Here is a 19,259-nt window from a genome sequence, read left to right as displayed (position 1 = left end):
CCGTGTTTGTTTCTGTGTATTATGCAAAACAGTTACTGCCCCGTCTTGAAGGAGTGGCCCTGTGTGGGAGATGAACTGTATTTTTAACTTTTTCCTAGTTCTTGGTCATCTTATAAACTCTGTTTGTTTCACTCCCATGGAGTCTAGAAATGCAGTCCCACCCCCATCTGCCTGAGCCTGGTGCTCAAGGAGTGTCCCCTGTTTGGGCTACATGCGATTGTTGCCTCAGGTCGTGTCCCGCGAGTGGCATGAGATGGGGTAGGTGTGGCTGCTCGTTGTCCATGTTTGTCAGTGCTGCACACAGGCAGTGCAGGGCCGTGGGGTAGGGGGTACTCACCCACCACCACTGTTAGCAACTTAGAGAGTGCAAAAAAGTGGCACCCACCAGTGCCATCAAGGTAGAGGGAATTTGTAAAAATGGCATCTGCCAGCATTCTGTCCCCAGAGAGTCCCAGCCAACTTCTGCCCCTCTGGTAGATGCTTTAAGATTAGCAAGTGAATCTCCTTCACATATGATCTGGGCTCTTTACAGACTGCTACTTGTTGCTTAGGAAAGAGATGTGGGCAGGAAATATAAATTTTTGTGATGATAATGTTAAAGCCATAATTAGTGAATATATTTATCCAAAGCTTTATGTAGAGTGAAAGAGAACTTGTGGGTGAATCCAGGGATTTGTTGAAGAGCTCTTTGAATATGGAAAAATAGATAAGGACCAGGTCAGTAATAGGAGAAGTAAGTGTTAAAGTGATAGAAACCACCAGTAAGGAAAAGAACATTTCAAGGAGGGTGTGCTTATGCATTCGTGACAAGAAACACTAAAGTGCCATTGAATTGGTAACTGAGAGCTGTTGGTGACCTTGGCAAGAGTCATTTCAGTGGTGTCCTGAGACTCAGAGGCAGATTGCAGTGCATTAAAGAGTGAGTGGGAGATTTTAAAGTAGAGATAATTTTTTGGAAGGTTTGCCAGTGAAGGAAAAGAAGAGGGTGGGAGCTAGAAGGGACCGTAGATGCAAAGGAGGGATGATGATGATGACGATGATGATTTTAATAATTAAAGCAGTTTGAGCACAATTACATGCAAAGGGGAAGATGTGGAAGGTACAAGGGGAGGCTGCAGTTTGAGAGGGTGGAAGCTAATGGCTTGGTGGTGACTCATGAACTGGTGTGTGCTTGGCTGTTTTGTGTATAGGAGTGGCAATACTGCAGAGAAGCATCCGACTTTATGCCCCCTTCTATTCGTCAGACATCCTCATTGCCTCCCCTCTGGGCTTGAGGACCATCATTGGTGGAGAAGGAGAGAAGAGAGATTTTGACTTTCTGTCTTCTATTGAGCTTCTCATCATTGATCAAGCTGACATTTACCTGATGCAGAACTGGGAGCATGTCTTGGTAATGCTGGTCATTAACATTTAGAGACAAGAAGCTCAGTGGTTTGAGTCTGAAATGGTTATTAAAGTCCAGATTAAAACTCAGCTTGGAAATGGAAATATTCCACATTTTCCAATTTGAAAATGGGAAATGTTGTCCCCTCTTCTACCCACAAGTTGATCAGTAAAGCATCCAGAAAGATAAAAATTCTTGTCAACATTTTCAAATCTCCAGAAAAGATTTTTTCCCCTTAAAAGTTGCTTCTAGTAATAGACCAGTTTAGTGTGGTTGGTTGGTTGGTTGGTTGGTTGAAATCCCTCCTCACCAGGAATGTTTTTATCTAAAATAGTTCCTCCTATTTATGCTCGTTCTCTTTTGTTTGGTCTTCAGTGGAGATGGGAAAACATTGCTCATGATTTCTTAATTTGTGATGTTTTACAGAGAAACGTAAGATGTTTTTGTCCCCCTACTGTAATTTGTACTATATATTTTTTTCTCCCTCTCAACATACTCTGCAATGTTTTGGGGTTTAGGATTTTGCTTTGGAACAATCCCCATCACAGAACTATAGGTTTATTTTTATAAGGCATGTGAGCATTTACCTTTTCTACAACCCCAGGACTTGGAGTAAGTTTGGGACAGATAAAGGTGAGTACTTATTTATAAAGTAGGGAATAAACTTATAGTACTTGTGACCCTTCAATATACATTACAAGGTAAAAATATGATTAAAATAGAACAGGCATGTCGGTGGTTGAGTCATCTTTATTTTGAGCAAAAGGCACATGTAGTCACTCAGGGAATTTTCTAACGTTTTGGGAACCAAGTCATGGAAGGACAGCAGCTCTGTTTTCCGTGTCATTTCCCTTCTTGTCCAAGTCTGGAACTGAGTTGCTTACAGAGTGACCAGAGTGGCATTTCAGAATTTCCTTGAAAAGAAATATTCTGTATAGGTAGCATCTTGATCCTTTTTGAGAGATCCACAAGGTGGCCAGTTTGAGCTTTTCTTCTTGTTCGCTTGACTCTGGGCAAGTCACTCACCCATCTGAGCCTGTTTTCTTGTTGTAATTTGGGAGATGATAGTATCTACTTCATGGGGTTAAATAAGATGATGGGCTTATAGAGAGGTTAGCAACGCCCAGCAGGTAAGTGTTCAATAAGTATTAATGGAGTATTACTTCTGCTCAAAGCATTTGATGAGCCACATGAACCTACTGCCCTTGGACTCACATGGGGTGGACTTTTCTCGAGTGCGCATGTGGAACCTCAATAATCGGTCCAAGTACTATCGTCAGACGCTGCTGTTTGGGGCCCTGCAGGATGCCCAGATCAACTCTGTGTTCAACAAGTACTGCGTCAATGTGCAAGGCCAGGTGGGTTCTCTCCTTCTTTCTCTGAATTTTCATGAAGTATTGTGTATTGTTTGGGTCATGAGGCAGAAGGTCAACAATGGGGATAGCTCACTTCCTAATGTTCTCACTGACACCTGGCAGGTGGCTGTGAGGAACGTCCCGATGACAGGCTGCATCAGTCATGTCCTGGTGCAGCTCCCACATGTCTTCCCGAGGATGGAACCTGAAAACCTAGCTTCAGTGATTGATGCCAGGTACCCTCCCCTGTCCCAGTGGACCCCTGGGGGTCACAGAGAGGGATTTTACTTGGGCATTCAAATTTAGAATTGTATTCCATGTTGGCTTTCTTAGTTACCATTTACAAAATGAAATGAGATAACTGAATCCAATCATGCCATTGACAGAGGAGGACACTGAAGGCCAGAGAAATGGTGTGTTGTCCTAGTTCCAATAGTGCCAGGGTTAGTAAATCAAGGGTACTTTCCCCTAGACTGTGGCATTTTTTAATTACATTAATTTTTTAATGCCTCATGTCAACAACTTAATTCTAAGCCCTTCAGGGCAAGAACTGTTTTTCTAATTCTCTATGTAATTTCCCCGTCTTCTCATTGTGTTTAGTCAGGGGACCCATGGTAGCAGAATGGTGCTTAACACGTGGTAGGTGTTCAGTAATTATTTGTTGACTGACTGACTGACAACTGAATGAATGAATGATACAGTTACGTACTTCCTAGAATAATTCTCTGGGATATACCAGCATCACATCTATTCTTTATGATGAATAGTGTTGGCACTTACTTTTTGATGCGCTTAACAAGTTTTATCCCTACATAATCTCTTTGCAATGAGGTAGGCCAAATTGGCCTCTTAGGGGAGGTACAAGGAGATTGTGACTTGCCCAGGGTCATGCAGTTGGCAGTGACACTATGGCTCACCTCTAGACCACTGACTCTGCCCTTTGCCTTTCCAAATCAGGTTTAACTTTTTCGTCAACAAGATTTTGCCTCAGTATCGTGATGCAGTCATGTCTCACACGCTTATCTATGTCCCCTCCTACTTTGACTTCGTGCGTCTCCGAAATTACCTCAAGAAGGAGGAACTGAACTTCACTCATATCTGCGAGTACACCCAGAAGTCTGGTGTCTCCAGGGCCAGACACTTCTTCCTTCAAGGAGAGAAGCAGTTCCTGCTCCTCACAGAGCGCTTCCATTTCTACAAAAGGTAAAATAGGGCCAGGTTTCAAGTGTCCTCTCTGGAGGGTCTGCTTCCAAGTGCATGGTGGGCTTTGCTGTGTTATAAGGTCCTCCCTTGCTTCACCTCCTGCAGACAAGCCAGAGTTTGGGGGGCTGGACAGACTTTTCTTGATTGGTTGGTTGGTTTTCTTTCAAAATGGGCATTGTTGGAAAAGGTGGTAGAAACGAATGAGTGACTACAGCATAACCTGTATATAGATCTGGAGTGGGTCCATACTTAGGGTACCTCCTGTAGCTGTGGGTATACCCCTCAAGAAGGACATTACAGAGTTGAGCAGCTCTCAACTGAATACAGGAAAGGGAGGAACCTGTCGTAGAAGCACAGATGAAACACCTGGGGACTGTGTGGTCTGTGGAGATGGAAGTTGAGTACAGGGTCAGTGTTCAGAAAGCTCTCATTTGTCCTGAGGCAGTGCACACACACTTCTGCACCAAGGAGAACCAGGACTAAGGGGCTCCTTGAAGTTTAGGAGAAGCAAAAGGTGAGGGGCTTAGAGGTGAATATTTAAGGGCTTCAGGGTTTGCTTCTTGCTGGCATCATTATTTGCTTTGTTCCAGTGAGTTGTTGTTTTCATTCATGTTGGAAATGGTATTTTGGGGGAGTTTGCACTCAGCAGGTCTAAAGAGCCCTTAGTTTTCCAAAAGCTTGATACATCAAAGCAAGTCCTTTAAATGAAGTGGATGGATTGGAAAACTTCCCAGCGTGATTGTCTGTAGCAAGTGTGAACTAAGCTGGGATGAGGACTGCTCTCAAGTAGCAGCTTTTCAAGGAGAGGGCATGATGTCAAAGGAGCCCTTTCTCTTAAGTAGGCAGGACAGTCTTCTGTCTTACACTGTTCATTTATTGACCAAACTGTTTTGTCCCCAAAGTCACTATAAAGACAAACCGAACACGTGCCATTAGCTTTGTACCCTGGACCAGGTTAGTGGGTGTTTAAGTTGAATGGAGATAATCTGCAACTGCCAATTATCTCAAGGTTCCCAGCTATAGATTTTTTTGCTTGAGAGGTCACCAAGGTGATGATGGGTATTTTGATCTGCAGTGTCTTTGTGATTTGATTTTTTCATTTGACCTTGGGAAAAGTACATGTATTTTACACTTTAGTATCCAGCTTTAAAATTCTGTATTTATATTCTCTATGGAAGTAGGCCGTGTTAGGCATATTGCAGTTCATTTGTGAGCTAGCAAAAAACTTTCATCCTGAGGATTTGTTTTCTTTGGGGGGATGAAACCAGTAGAATCTTAGGATGGGATGGGCATTTGGTCATGATGGCCCTCCTGAGGGGAGGACAGTTCACAGTTCTTTCTCTGAGCATTATCAGTGGGTTAGCACAGGAAGGATTCTTAAGCAGGGGGCAATCAGAAACTCTGGAGGTAGGATTTCTGGAGGTGGGAAACGCTAGTGGGGTGTTTCTGAGTGCTCCCTGCCCCAGGGAGAACCCCAGTTATAGAAGTAACAGACCTCGTCTTTATAGACTGTATGCAGGAGCCAGCCTTGCAAGTCAGTTGTGGTTGCCTCATTTATCTTTAACAGTTGTCAGGTAACATAGACATCGGGAATGTCCTTAGTTTTGGGTCCTGTCACAGTGTTACGCCATATTTGTAGGGGTCACCGAAGACCCAAAGCACATACAGGAGAGGAGGAAGGCAGGGGAAGAGGTGCAGAAGACCATGGGAATTGTTACTAACTGCCCCTCTGAAGAGGTTCTGGTCACGTGCTCTTATTTCCAGGAGATGCCTAGTCTCTACTGTGCACGAATTGGTACTAAGAGAGATTTTCTTGGGTTTTAAATATAATACCTATTGGAATTGGTTTTGTTGTTTTATTTTGCTTTAAAAATACTCTCATTATAAGAGTATTACACAATTATTGTAGAGAACCTAGAAAATCTAGGTTAAAAAAATGGGATCACCTGTCATCTTACTGATATAAACACCCATTTTGGTGTATTTCTTTCCTGTCTCTTTGATGTAAAAAACATGTGCACGTGCACACACACACAGACACAGGCATTTTAAAAAGGACACCAACATTGGGATCACAGTGTACACATTTGGATTTTTTTTTCTTTTATCTTGAATGTTTTATGTGCTTATTGGAAAAAAGCTTAAATAAGTTAGCATTTTGGTATATACTTGTATGTTATGGATGTATTTTTTAGTTTATATATATATAGTTCTACTATATCCTGCCCCCGCTCCAACTTTTTATTTGGGAAGATTTCATTTCAAAAGACATTGTAAGACTATCCCAGTGAACATCTCTAACTCCTTCCACTTAGGCTTCACCAGCTGTTAGCATTTTGCCACATTCTCATGCACCCACATTCTCTGTCTCTCCTTCTCTCTTTCCACTCACATCTCTTATTTTTTCTTCCTGAACCATTTGAGAGTAAATTATGGGAGGCTTCATGACACTTAACTCCTAAATCTTTCAGCCTGTAGAGCTTAAAAACAACATTCTTTTATCTAACCACAACACCATTAACATACCACTTGACATTACTGCAGTAATACCATCTAGTATTTAGTCTGTATGCAAATTTTCCTAGTTGTTCCCAAAATGACTATTACAGCTGTTTCTCACCACCCCCCCACCCCAATCCAGGATTTAGTTAAGAATCCTACATTGCATTTGCGTGACATGTTTCTTTAGTCTATTTTAGCAGTTCTCAAGCAGGAGCAGTTTTGCTCCCCAAGGGACATTTGGAAATATCTGGAGACATTTTTGGTTGGTACAGTTGGAGGGTTATTCTAGTGGTCTAGTGGTTCAAGCGGGTCAAGGCCTGGGTGCTGCTAGACGTCCTACAGTGCACAGGACAGCCCTTACAACAAAGAATTACCTGGCTTAAAATGGCAGTAGTGCCAGGGTTAAGAAACCCTGATCTAGAATAATTCTCTGCCTTTGTTTCTTGCTGTGATACTGATATGTTTTGAAGAGTCCAGTCCAGTTTCCTGTAGAATGTCCCACATCTGGATTTGGCTGTTTTCTTATTATTTAGATCAGTGTTCCCAAACTTTGCTACATATTAGAATCCCTTTGGGGAGCTTTTAAAAATCTGAATGCCCTGGTCATACCCCAGTATCAATTAAATCATGGTGTTTGGGGATGGGGACCAATTACAGGTATTTTTAAAAAACAAATAGGTGATTCAGTGAGCATTAGAGTTCGGGGACCAAAGATTTAAACATTATTTTAGTAAGAATTCTACATAGAGGATATTGTGTACTTCCCCGTGCATCTCCTCAAGAGGCCCAGGGTGTCAGTTTGTCCCGTTTTTGGTGATACTAAATGTAATCACTTGGTCAAGGTAGGTCTGCTAAATCTTTACATTGTAAAAATACCTTTTCTGTGTAATTATAAGTAATCTTTTAAGGTGTGTATAGCATCCTTTTTAATGGTTGCATAGTGTTACATTGTATGGGTATATAATTAACCCAGTTTCCTTTTAATGGGCATATTGATTTGTTGTTTTCTGTTATTATATACAATAATGCCAAGAGCATCCATATGCGTAGTTGATGGCATAGTTGCCTAGGCATTTCCTTAGGATAAATTTGGAAAGGAAAACTTATTTGTTCAAAAGCTGTACCCAGTTTAAAATTTGCTGTGTGTTGCCACTCCCATCTTCTCCCCTCCCCGGTGAAATACACACTCACAATAATTTATACTCCATTAGCCTATTTCTGTAAATTCTGTAAATATTTCTGTAAATTCTCCTTTTTTCCAGTGACTTGATAGTCAAAATGATACCTCATGGTTTTAATGTCTTCTTCTTGCTTTTCTGTGTTTTTTGTAATTGTCAGTTGAACGTAGTGCCTGAGTAAGTAGCTGGCCTGGACGCCTCTTCTGTCAGGCCACTAGCGTGGCAGTTGTGAATCTAGTTAGGATTTGGTTGTTACCGTCGTTGCCTTCTAGTTACCACAAACTGCCAGTTCCTCCAGCAGACAGTGGCCCACTGTGGGGCCCAGTGCTGGAGGGCCTTGTCTCAGTGTCCTGCTCCCCTCTCAGCTTTCACCATGCCCTGCACCCCTGTGCCGAGGGAGAGCCTCTCCCACGCTCCGGCCCCTCCCCCAGCAGCAGGCTGCTCCTGCTCGCTCCTCCCCTAAGGCTTGAAGTGGGGCAGTTGTTCTCCTCCTGGTCCAGCTCAGATGCAGGCAGGTTCTGTCCATCCTGGGCTTTGGAGCTGGCACTTTCTCAGGGCTTCTGCACCACCCTCCATGGTGGCCAGCCTCTGCCTTGTTCTACGAGGGGTCTTGGTGGGAAAGAGTTCCCTGCATCTCTGCAGTGGTGGCAAACATCTGCTTACATCAGTGCAGGATCTTGGGCTGAACAGGCTTCATGCCCTTTCCCCAGTCTTCATGCCCTTTCCCCTTTCCCCAGACTGCTCTTTCTACTGGATGTAAGTCCTGTGGTGGGGAGGGATGGGGTGAGGGGTTAATGCTCCTCCCTTAGGGCACACAGTTTTGCTGCTTCTGACTCCACCCTGGCAGTTGACCTTTGCCCCCTCACTGGCTTCAGGCTTTAGCTTCATATACAACATGGCTCTGGGAAGAGAGTGAGTTTTCATGTCTGCACCACCATCGGGGTCTCTCAGGTCTTCTGCCTTGCGTCCAGTCTTTCCAGGGCTCCCAGTGGAGACCTTTGGAAAAGCCATCATGACTGTGAAGTAAAGGAGTGTCCGGGAATCCCAGGGATTCTGAACTGTCATGCAAGCCCATAATTGCCCTTTAAGAACTTGTTAAAAGTGTAGCTTTTTTCTTCCTACCCACTTTCTTAGCAGCTGCCCTCTTCCCCACTGTGCTCTGCCAAAGGTGAAGTGGTTCATGTGTCCTGTCTTTCTTCAGACCATCGTGTCACTCTTTGGAATTCAGTCAGTGATGGGCTGAAGCTGGCTCATACCAGCTCTTAAGGTATGGTTGCACATCTCTTCCCAGTTCCAAGTTCAGCAACATGACACTGGTAGCTTGAAATGGAGTATTTACACCACAGAAATTGGCAAATGCTTCAAATCAGCACCTATCCTCCCCCACTGAGAATCAGTTGTTAAACACACACCAGGGCACCGCTGAATCAGTTCACTTGGTTGCCCTGTGACATCAGCTGTCTAGGCTCAGGAAAAGGAACACTGTTGTAGATTATCTTTTTCTTGTTAGCATGGGAGCAGTATTCTCTTGAGTTTTCTACATACTAAGCAGAAATGGAACTCTGTGTCTGTTTTGATAATTACTGAGGCAGAACTGTGTTTTTTCAACATCATTAGCCATTAAAATTCCTTTATGGAAAGAGGATGTGGAAAGCTGATCCAAGTAATGGACTGCAGTTATATTTTGGGAGAGGAGGGTCTCCAGAGAGATCAGGATGAGCCAAGGGATAAAAAGACAAGGAAAACTTACCGTCCATGAATAAAATAAAATTCCCGAGGGAGTCTGACATCAGCCCTGTATGAGAGTCTTAACAGGAAAAATCAGAAACTTGTCAACATATAAAATCTTTGGTCATGGAGCCCAAGAGGGAATGATTGACCTCAACCCGAACCGTAAGGCGCGTCCCTAGGGTCTGCACCCCCCCACACCATGCAACCCTGTGCAGCAGGGAAAGAAGCGAGGAAGCTGTTGAAATTAATTGCCTTCCCATAATGCCTAATGGGTCCTTGGGCAGGATTTTGTAAATGGGTGAACTTGGGACATCTGCCATGGAGTTAACATGTCTACAGAATGACAAGAAAAGACTAATGGGAGTGCATTTACAGTTTATGCTGTTTATTTTATGTACTGGGTCTGGTCTGACCTCAGCTCCATTAAAGAACACTGTTTTGCCTGATTATAATTAGGATAATGTTAAATTGGAAATGCCTGCTTTTCAAATTTTCTGCGACAGATTTCTAATCCTTGTCTACTATTCTTCCCCACCCTACCTCAGTCTGCTCAGATTAGGCTCAAGAAGTGCAAATTCATTTTATCATTATCTTAAGCCAAACATTAGGAATTCAAATACACTGTCACAAAAAATGAGCCCCTCCAGCTCAAATTAGAGTAACTTTTGGTCTGTGTGTTATTTGTGCCATGGTCTTTCTCCTTGCATGAAACAGCGAGAGTGACTATGTCCCTGTAAAACTCTTCGGTGGCTTTTCCATAAACTTTCTCATGTAGACATAGCCTCTCTTTCTCCTTCTAACAGATACACAATAAAAGGCATCAGGAACCTAATTTTCTATGAACTGCCAACATATCCCCACTTCTACAGTGAAGTCTGTAACATGCTGCAAGCCACCACCAGAGGAGAGGAAGCTGCCTGGACCTACACTGTCCCCTACTCCAAGTACGATGCCCAGAGGCTGTCTGCTGTGGTCGGGGTGGAGCGGGCTGCACAGATGCTGCAGTCCAAGAAGAACGTCCACCTTTTCATTACTGGAGAGAGATGAGAATTGGTTGGACAGGAAATGGTGTTTGGTGTGATATGTCATGCTTGATTCTGTGTCTCTTGGACCTGATTCTGATCACTTACACAAAGAAGGGCTGCAACAAGGAAGGAGCACCAGGCAGGTTCTTAGCAGATACTCCTTTCTTTTCAGACCATATATACCTGAAAAGTTCCGTGTAAACCAGATTTTGGTAAAACCCATCTTTCAGAGGTCAGGGGAGAGCTCATGGAACTCTGAGAAGTTGATAGAAGGAATCTCCTACTTGTGAATTTTTTTGTACACCATAAATTCTTTTGTTGTGATTTCACCTCTAATTTATTACACTTGGTGAACTCTTTCAGATTTGCCTGTTTCTATTTGACACCTTCTTAAAGTGAAGCATGCATTTCTTTGCTTGTGAGAACTGGTTATGAGAAATTGGAATACTTCTTGCTGTTGAATATCATCTTAGTTTTGGATCGCAAAGGTTTTGCAAAACTGTTATTTTTCCCCAGCCAAACTTTTTTAAACCTTAAATATTCTATTTTAATTCAACCTAGAAGAGCACATTCGTTCACTGACCTTTTTTTAACTCCTAAATGTTTTAATGAAAATATATACTTAAAAGTCACATTATATAAAATAACATGAATTTCTACCTTATTTCAAGAAATAATTTTATGAAATTCTTGATGTCGCAAATTCATCGTCAACATCACTGTCTTCATTGCTATAGTCATTTTTTAAGTCATATAACATAAAAAGGAAAAGAAGTTACACTTTTAAAAACATTTTTAGGGAGTTCCCTGGCGGTCCAGTGGTTTGGGCTCGGCGCTTTCACTGCCGAGGCCCAGTTTCAGTTCCTGGTAAGGGAACAAAGATCCTGCAAGCTGCACAGCGTGGCCAAAAAAAAAAAAAAAAATTGAACTATTCTCAGACAGAAAAATTACCAATTCAGAACCTGAATCATCTGAAAATAAATTGCCAAGTTGCTGGGCCTGTCACTCCTAAAAATCACTCCTGAATTTAGTATGTATTTCATGTAAACAAGGACATTTTTCTATGTAACCTCAAAACAACCGTCAAATCAGGAAATTGCCACTAATCCTTGGGCCCCATTCAGATTTTGCCAAATGTCCCAATAATAACCTTTATAGCAAAAGGATGCAGTTCAGAGTTACATACTGCTTTGAGTTGTCATATCTCTGTAGTGGCCTTTATTCTGAATGGTACCTCAGCTTTTTCTTGGCTTTCTTGACCTTTTTTTTAATTTTTAAATTAAAAAAATTTTTTAAACATCTTTATTGGAGTATAATGGCTTTACAATGGTGTGTTTCTGCTTTATAACAAAGTGAATCAGCTATACATATATCCCCGTATCTCCTCCCTCTTGCGTCTCCCTCCCACCTTCCCTATCCCACCCGTCTAGGTGGTCACAAAGCACCGAGCTGATCTCCCTGTGCTATGCGGCTGCTTCCCACTAGCTATCTATTTTACACTTGGTAGTGTATTATAAATCCATGGTACTCTCTCACTTCGTCCCAGCTTATCCTTCCCCCTCCCCGTGTCCTCAAGTCCATTCTCTACGCCTCCGTCTACCTAGCCTGCCCCTAGGTTCTTCAGAACCTTTTTTTTTTTCAGATTCCATATATATGCATTAGCATACGGTATTTTTCTCTGACTTACTTCACTCTGTATGACAGTCTCTATGTCCATCCACCTCACTACAAATAATTCAATTTCATTTCTTTTCATGGCTGAGTAATGGACGTTGACACTTTAGAAGATTACAGGCCAGTTACTTTGGGTGGTGTTTCCTGTCAGATTAGGTTAGGTTAGGTTTAGTTTATGCATCTTTGGCAGGAGCAGCATAGAAGCAATGCTGCGTCTTCCTCGCTGCATCTCTTCAAGCGGTGCATGATTTCCACCTGTCCCATCATTATGACACTAACTGACCACTTGTTTAAGGTGGTGCTTGCCAGACTTTTCCACTACAGAATCACTTATTCCCCCTTTATTAATTTATATTAATATTACAAGTATGGATTCTTCAGTTTTTATTCAGTGGGTTGTAATTGGTTATTATCGTTATTCCTTTAGATGCTTAAATGGTCTCAGATGTGGCCAGCAGGAACACCTTCAAGCTGGCTCCTGTGTCGTCTTGACACATCCCCCTTTAACTTGGGCATTTCTTTATTTTCTGACACTATAAGACATTCCAAGTTTGTCTTGTACTTTCCCTATTCCAGCCCTGCTTGCTTTAGTGGAAAATTATCTTAAAGCGAAGATTTGAGTGCTAAGTGTACCCAGTACTGTTGTGGAGCCACTGGTCCCAGGCCATCTCAGTGGTCAGAGTTTGGGAATATCTGCATGTGTGTATATGTATACACATACCTATGTGCCCATGACATCTAAATTTATTTCTGTATCCATATATTGAAAACCATGAATTTATACCTTACCTCCAATTTCAGACTAACAACACAGGGTTCCTTTTGTTTTCTCCCTTTCCAAACTTGTAACTCCCTTGTCAGATAGACATGTGGCTCCCATTAGGCTCAGTGGAACAACCCATATTGGTACAGATTTTCTTCCTCTTGGACATGCTTAAAATTGCTCATCAAAAAAAAAAAAGTGAAATCACTTTTGGGGTACTTTTCCTGCTAGATATTTAAATAGGCATTTTTATTTGTCTCTCAACATGGAGAGTAGAACTATTCATTCCATATATAGATGGGTTCCTAAAGTTTTGCAAATTTATAGGCTTAAGCCAGCCAAACTCATGGTACAAAGAACATTTTCTTAAATATATATTTTTAAAATGGAGTATAGTTGATTTACAATGTTGCATTAGTTTCAGGTGTACAGCAAAGCAAATCAGTTATACATGTATCCACTCTACAAAGAATTGTCTTATCCATAGAGTGCCCTGTGGTTATTGGCATATTTGTGCTGTGTTTACCATAGAGCCTGTGTATTATGAGAAAAGAAACGAGTTATTTGCCTAGTTCAGAGATATGAGGAAGAAGGGACTCTGATTACCCCCATCTTCTATTTCCATATTCTTTTCCCTGTGAATTGTAGCTAATTCATGGCTTTCATTATCACTATTCACAAGACTCTCAAATCTCCATCTTCTCTGGACCTCCACTCACATGTGAGCCTGGATTTCAAGTCTATGTATAGCCCCAGAAATACATGTTTTTTTTTTAAGCATCCCTACTGATTTTAATGCTAGCTTGTAGCCAGCTAACTGCTTCTCGCCTACAGAGAACACTGAGGGTTTCAAGTGCGAACCAAGCAGTATTGCTTCTGTTCCTGGCTCAGCACCTGGGAAAGAAGGTAAGCCTCAGCAGTGGCGCTGGCTCCTGAGTTGATTGCAAAGAGTTGACTTTTTGGAGTGGTTTCATCAAAAGCATGCCTTAACGTCAGGTCTCTCACACAAAATAAGGGAGAGAAGAGGGTCTACTGGACCACGGATAACAACACCTGAGCTGGAATTATACACAATCTTGATATTTCTTAGCAAGGCTCATCTTCAGCAAGCAAGTACCTATATAGTGCTGGTAGAAAACAGACAAAGGAATGGTCCCAATCCTGGGAAGAGGTAGAATTTTAAGGTAGGAAGAGGAACTTAACCAGAAAGTAAGAGTTTTAAACTTTTTTTTTTCTTCCCATAGTAATAACAACTTAGCACTTTTCTCTTTGAGGGGAAAAAAGCTTTGAGTCATGAATGCTTCTGCAGCTGGCTGCACCATATGCAGTATTCAAAAGACAAGAACTAGCTAATCATAGAGAACCAGCGGCAGCTTAACAGCCCTCTGCTGGCTTCCAAAGGGCTTATAATTGAGTGCAGATGGTCCCGGCAGGATGGGTATGAATCCCTGCTGACTCCTCACATCCCAGAGGGCCAAGGGGGGCTCATGAAGCCTCCCAGCCCTGATTGTGCCCTCGTGGGAGCCACTGAGGAAGGAGGGGAGGCAGGTGGTGTGAGAGCCTGCTGGCTGCCTCCTGCCCAGCCTTCCCTTGGCTGTGTGGACAGATCTTCAGGCTGCAGAGTGTGGCTTTGATGAGTCTAGGGTCTCAAGATTATAGAAGTCCTGGGGTAAGGGAGCAGGGTTGGGGGTTCTTTATACTCATTGGAAGAGCCTCATCGTGTAACCTGCAGGTGGCTGCAGGGCGCCAGAGCCTCACGGAGGAGGGGTGTGGTGGGCACTGCACAGACTGCTGCTTTCAGGGAGCATCCTCCTGGGGGTGGGGCCCTCACAGCCGGCCCGGCCTCTCCTTCCCATCTCTTTCCCAGCTTCTCTCTTTAAAGGAGTCATGGTAGTCATCCTTGCACCATTCACAAAAAGCTTTTCTGGCTTTTCTAGCTAAACAATTCTAAACAAATTTCAGTCTCATTCAAAAAAAGAACTTTTCTAGCTAAGTAGAATTCTAAACAAATTTCAGTCTGCTTTTAATACCAGAGTCAGTGAATTGGGAGTAGATACACAGATAATCCAAGATTCATGTAGTCTTTGGAGGGAGAAAGAGAGAATGAACCTACCACGTCTAGCTGACAGCACAAGGTGCATTTCTTTCTAAAGACTTGTATTTCTTCCTCTTATACCATATGCTCTAGCCAGAGCTGCAATAAAATTCTATGTATTTTATGTCCTGTTTCTGAGCTGAACACGCGTTCCTATCCCCTCATCGATTGCCTTGTTTCTGTGAGGACCCTCCTTTCTTCAGATGTGGGAAGGAGTTCTCTCTGCATTGCTTGCATTTCGGTATAATTCCTGGATTTGCCTTTCACCTCTGGCCACGTTGCCATCATTCCTGTGGGAGGTGAGAGCATGAGAAAGAACAGAGGTCTGGACGTCAATCAAACGGGCTGGCTGTCTCAATAGTTAAGAGTCCTATGCGCCAAAGGAGTCAGGGCTGAGACTGGATTGCTACAAGGCTTGCTCGCCCTGCACAGAGAAATCTGAACCTGGTGGGCAGCTCCACCTAGGTGTCACCCTCACTGCTGGGCGGAACGCCTGCACTTGCTTGTCCTCCTGGCTCCCACAGTGGGCGGGGCATGGCACAGTCCGGGCCAAGTTGTCATGGTCTTCAGGCTTGGGCCTCTGCAGCTGGCTGGGACTGGTGGGAGCTGTAGCCTCAGCTGACAAGGGCAAAGAAGGCAGTCTTTGCTGCTTGGCTGATTTGGAAGCTGTGCCGAATTCCTGCCCATCTGTTCTCCCAACTGAGCCAAGGCCAAAGCTGTCTAGCTCTTGCCAACCCAGGGAATGACATGGAGCCCTGTGTCCTGCAGCCCTCATTCTCACTGCACCCTGCAGCCCCTCTCATCTGTCAGTTTGACTCCCCACAGAGATGGCCCTGGGCTCACAGCTGCTGTTTGCCCACAGATGTTCATGGATTTCTGCCTTTTGTGTTCATCATTTTTCAAAACCGGCCCTGAGCTGGGTGCTGACACCAACATTACCACCAACCCACTGTGGCTCTGTGCAGGTCCTCCTGGCCACCTCTCAGCTTTCTCATCTTTAGAAAGCGGGGTACAATCTCCACTATCCTGACAGAGGGACATGAGAGAAAGTAGAAGAGACTGCTGTTGTTTGCCCTGTACTCGCCTCCTACTTCCCTAGTAAGAGGACCCTGGATTTTATTGGGTGACAAAGTGCCCAGTCCCCCTTGCGGTAGGGTGTGGCCAGGGAAAAGAGCACTAACCTTGGGGCAGACTCTTAGGAGAGCTCTTTGAAACTGGTAGGAACACCACTTTTTCCTCTTGTTCTTCCCTTTTTCCTGCCTGCAACACAGAAGTGATGGTGGAGCCAAAGGGCAGAAGGAGCCTGGCTCTCAGGTCATATCCTGAAGCTGCATCCCAGCTCTGCATGGTCTCTCTTCACACTTTTCTGTGAAAACCTAAATCCCTCATTTGTTTCAGCCACTGAGGCCAGGCAGTATTGTTGGCCTCAGGCTGTATTGCCAAGTCCTAACGGCTACAGAGGACAAAAATGGGATCACAAGTCCTGAAGTCCAAAGGCTCTGCCTATTCTTTCTTCTTTCTTCTTGTCTCTGCAGGAACCAGCATAGAGACTGTGCTTCAAGGTTGACGCCTGGCCATTTGGTGACAGTGCGGAGTGAGCGCTAAGACGTGTCTGGCTTTGTGCCATCACTTCCGTCATCTCCAACCCAACTGGATCTGTAAGAATGAGGGAGGACATATGTCTCCTCATAGGGTTTATGGAAACTGATGGTGGCAGAAAAATAACTGGCAAGAAAACAGACTTCAATTCTCTGAAAGTTGGCGACCACCTGTTTTTCATTTCTTCAGGTGTATTTCAAAGCAAAACTAGGAAATGGGTCCAGATCCCCAGTTTGGCAGCAACTTAGAGGTCTTGTGGTCCAATCTGCTGCTTGACCCCTGAGTCGCCTATAGGTTGTCTCTGAGAGGGAGATCAGCTCAGTGCGTCGTGACCACCTAGAGGGGTGGGAGGGAGAAGCAAGAGGGAGGGGATATGGGGATATATGTATATGAATAGCTAATTCACTTTGTCATACAGCAGAAACTAACACAACATTGTAAAGCAATTGTACTCCAATAAAGATGTTAAAAATAAAAACAGGACTATCATACAGAGTGAAGTAAGTCAGAAAGAGAAAAACAAATATATAGTAACATATGTGGAATCTAGAAAAATGGTATAGATGATCTTATGTGCAAAGCAGAAATAGAGACACGGATGTAGAGAACAAATGTATGGTTCCAAGGGAGAAGGGGTGGTGGTGGGATGAATTGGGAGATTGGGATTGACATATATACACTATTTTTTTAATACTTTTTTAAACATCTTTATTGGAGTATAATTGCTTTACAATGGTGTGTTAGTTTCTGCTGTATAACAAAGTGAATCAGCTGTATGTATACATATATCCCCATAGCTCCTCCCTCTTGCGTCTCCCTCCCACCCTCCCTATCCCACCCCTCTAGGTGGTCTCGAAGCACCGAGCTGATGTCCCTGTGCTATGCGGCTGCTTCCCACTAGCTATCTGTTTTACACTTGGTAGTGTATATATGTCCATGCCACTCTCTCACTTCATCCCAGCTTACCCTTCCCCCTCCCCATGTCCTCAAGTCCATTCTCTATGCCTGTGTCTTTATTCCTGTCCTGCCCCTAGGTTCTTCAGAACCATTTTAAAAAAAATTTTTTTCTAGATTCCATATATATGTGTTAGCATACGGTATTTGTTTTACTCTTTCTGACTTACTTCACTCTGTATGAGTCTCTAGGTCCATCCACCTCACTACAAATAACTCAGTTTCGTTTCTTTTTATGGCTGAGTAATATTCCATTGGACATATATACAGTATTAATACTATGTATAAAATAGATAACTAATGAGAACATACTGTATAGCACAAGGAACTCTACTCATTGCTGTGTGGTGACCTAAATGGGAAGAAAATCCAAAAAAGGAGATATATGTACATGTATAGCCGATTCACTTTGCTGTACAGCAGATACTAACACAACATTGTAAAGCAACTATATGCCAATAAAAATTCATTAAAAAAAATAACAGGATCTGAACCCAGGTAGTATGATTCCCCCAAACCCACATTGTTTTTCACTAGTTGATGCTTCTCTAAAACAAAAACAAAAAAGCACTCAATAGATTGTAGCCATTATTATTACTACCCCTTTAAAAGGAGAGATCTGAAATTGTTGAACTCTTAAAAAGACAGAGGATTATAATGCTTTCTTGGTGGTGGTAGCCTTGTTATAAACAAACACTAAGTTGTTTTGTATGCCATCCTTCTGGATTGTATGACATTCTAAAGGGCGGTCTAGGCTTCTGAGAAGCTTAATGCCTCATATAGCAGATGATTATTGAAGGCATATTTTTAACTTGTTTGCTGCTCTGTTTATCCTTGGTCCATCGAGCTTTACCCAGGGAAATTAAATTCTTAATATCAGGCCAAATAAAAATTAAGAAGATACCTTTTCTTGAAACATGCACCTACACGGAAAAGCAGCATAACAGTGTTTAAAATCATGGACACTGAAGCAAGGCTTCAGGCCTGGGTTCAAATCTTTGCTTTGCTACTTTCTAGTGATTTTTATGAAATTCCTTTAACTCTCTGTGTCTCAGCAGCCACATCTGTAAAATGGGCTTATGGTAATAGTAATACCTGTCTCTAGAGTTGTTATAATAATTAAGTTACTTAATCCATGCAGGGTACTTAGAACTGCTTGGCACATAGTCACTGCTCAGTCAGTCTGAACTAGTATTACATACAGACCTTCCGTCCCACAGCACAAAGCTAAAAGAAAACAAAGGAAAGTCGTGGGGCATCAACTTCTGTTTTGGGTTATTCTTGTCTATAAGCCTTATTCTTTTTAAGTGAGTGAAAAAGAAATTTTGAGAGAGAGGGCTTCAGAAAATAGCTGTGGGGATTTTACTCAGCAAATTCCAGGGCTTAAGGACAAGGAAGTGTGACATTTTAATGAGTTATAAACACCAGGTGGTGCTGTAAACAAGCTCAGTAACAGGCTCTTCACCTCCCCTCTGGCTGCCTCTGGGCTGCCACTGCCCTGTGCCCTCTTGAGCTGAAGAGACCCAGAAACCCAAGCCTCTTTTTCTCTTCTTCTTCTTTTTGAAACAATTCCAACACATAGGAAATGTGAAAATTCAAAGACAGTTACAAAAACTTGTGGTATAATTTAATTGTTTATAAGTTAACCCCTTTTAAAAATGAGTCCACAAATAACATGTTTATTTCAGGAAACAGTTTGTATAGAGCAGTGTACATTATGTTTTAAGAAATGGAAAATCACTACTAGGTGCAATCCATAATTAAACTCACAGATAACTGTTAAAAATTAACATTTT

At 42.8% G+C, this 19,259-nt stretch overlaps 1 pseudogene across 1 annotated transcript in view; it reads left to right on the top strand.

Moving 5' to 3' along the window:
• LOC308611177 (U3 small nucleolar RNA-associated protein 25 homolog) overlaps positions 1-11,679 on the top strand; it is a 29,498-nt pseudogene extending 17,819 nt beyond the window's left edge. The window contains exons 8-12 of the transcript XR_014017882.1: positions 1,191-1,390; positions 2,560-2,742; positions 2,863-2,975; positions 3,697-3,942; positions 10,157-11,679. The product of XR_014017882.1 is annotated as a U3 small nucleolar RNA-associated protein 25 homolog (transcript). The remainder of the gene's footprint in view (positions 1-1,190; positions 1,391-2,559; positions 2,743-2,862; positions 2,976-3,696; positions 3,943-10,156) is intronic.
• Positions 11,680-19,259: the final 7,580 nt, after the last annotated feature.

Source organism: Mesoplodon bidens (assembly GCF_964165515.1).
Source record: "Mesoplodon bidens genome assembly, contig: HAP1_SCAFFOLD_447, whole genome shotgun sequence".
In the NCBI taxonomy this organism is placed as follows: domain Eukaryota; kingdom Metazoa; phylum Chordata; class Mammalia; order Artiodactyla; family Ziphiidae; genus Mesoplodon; species Mesoplodon bidens.
This window is presented reverse-complemented; position numbering and strand designations above follow the sequence as displayed.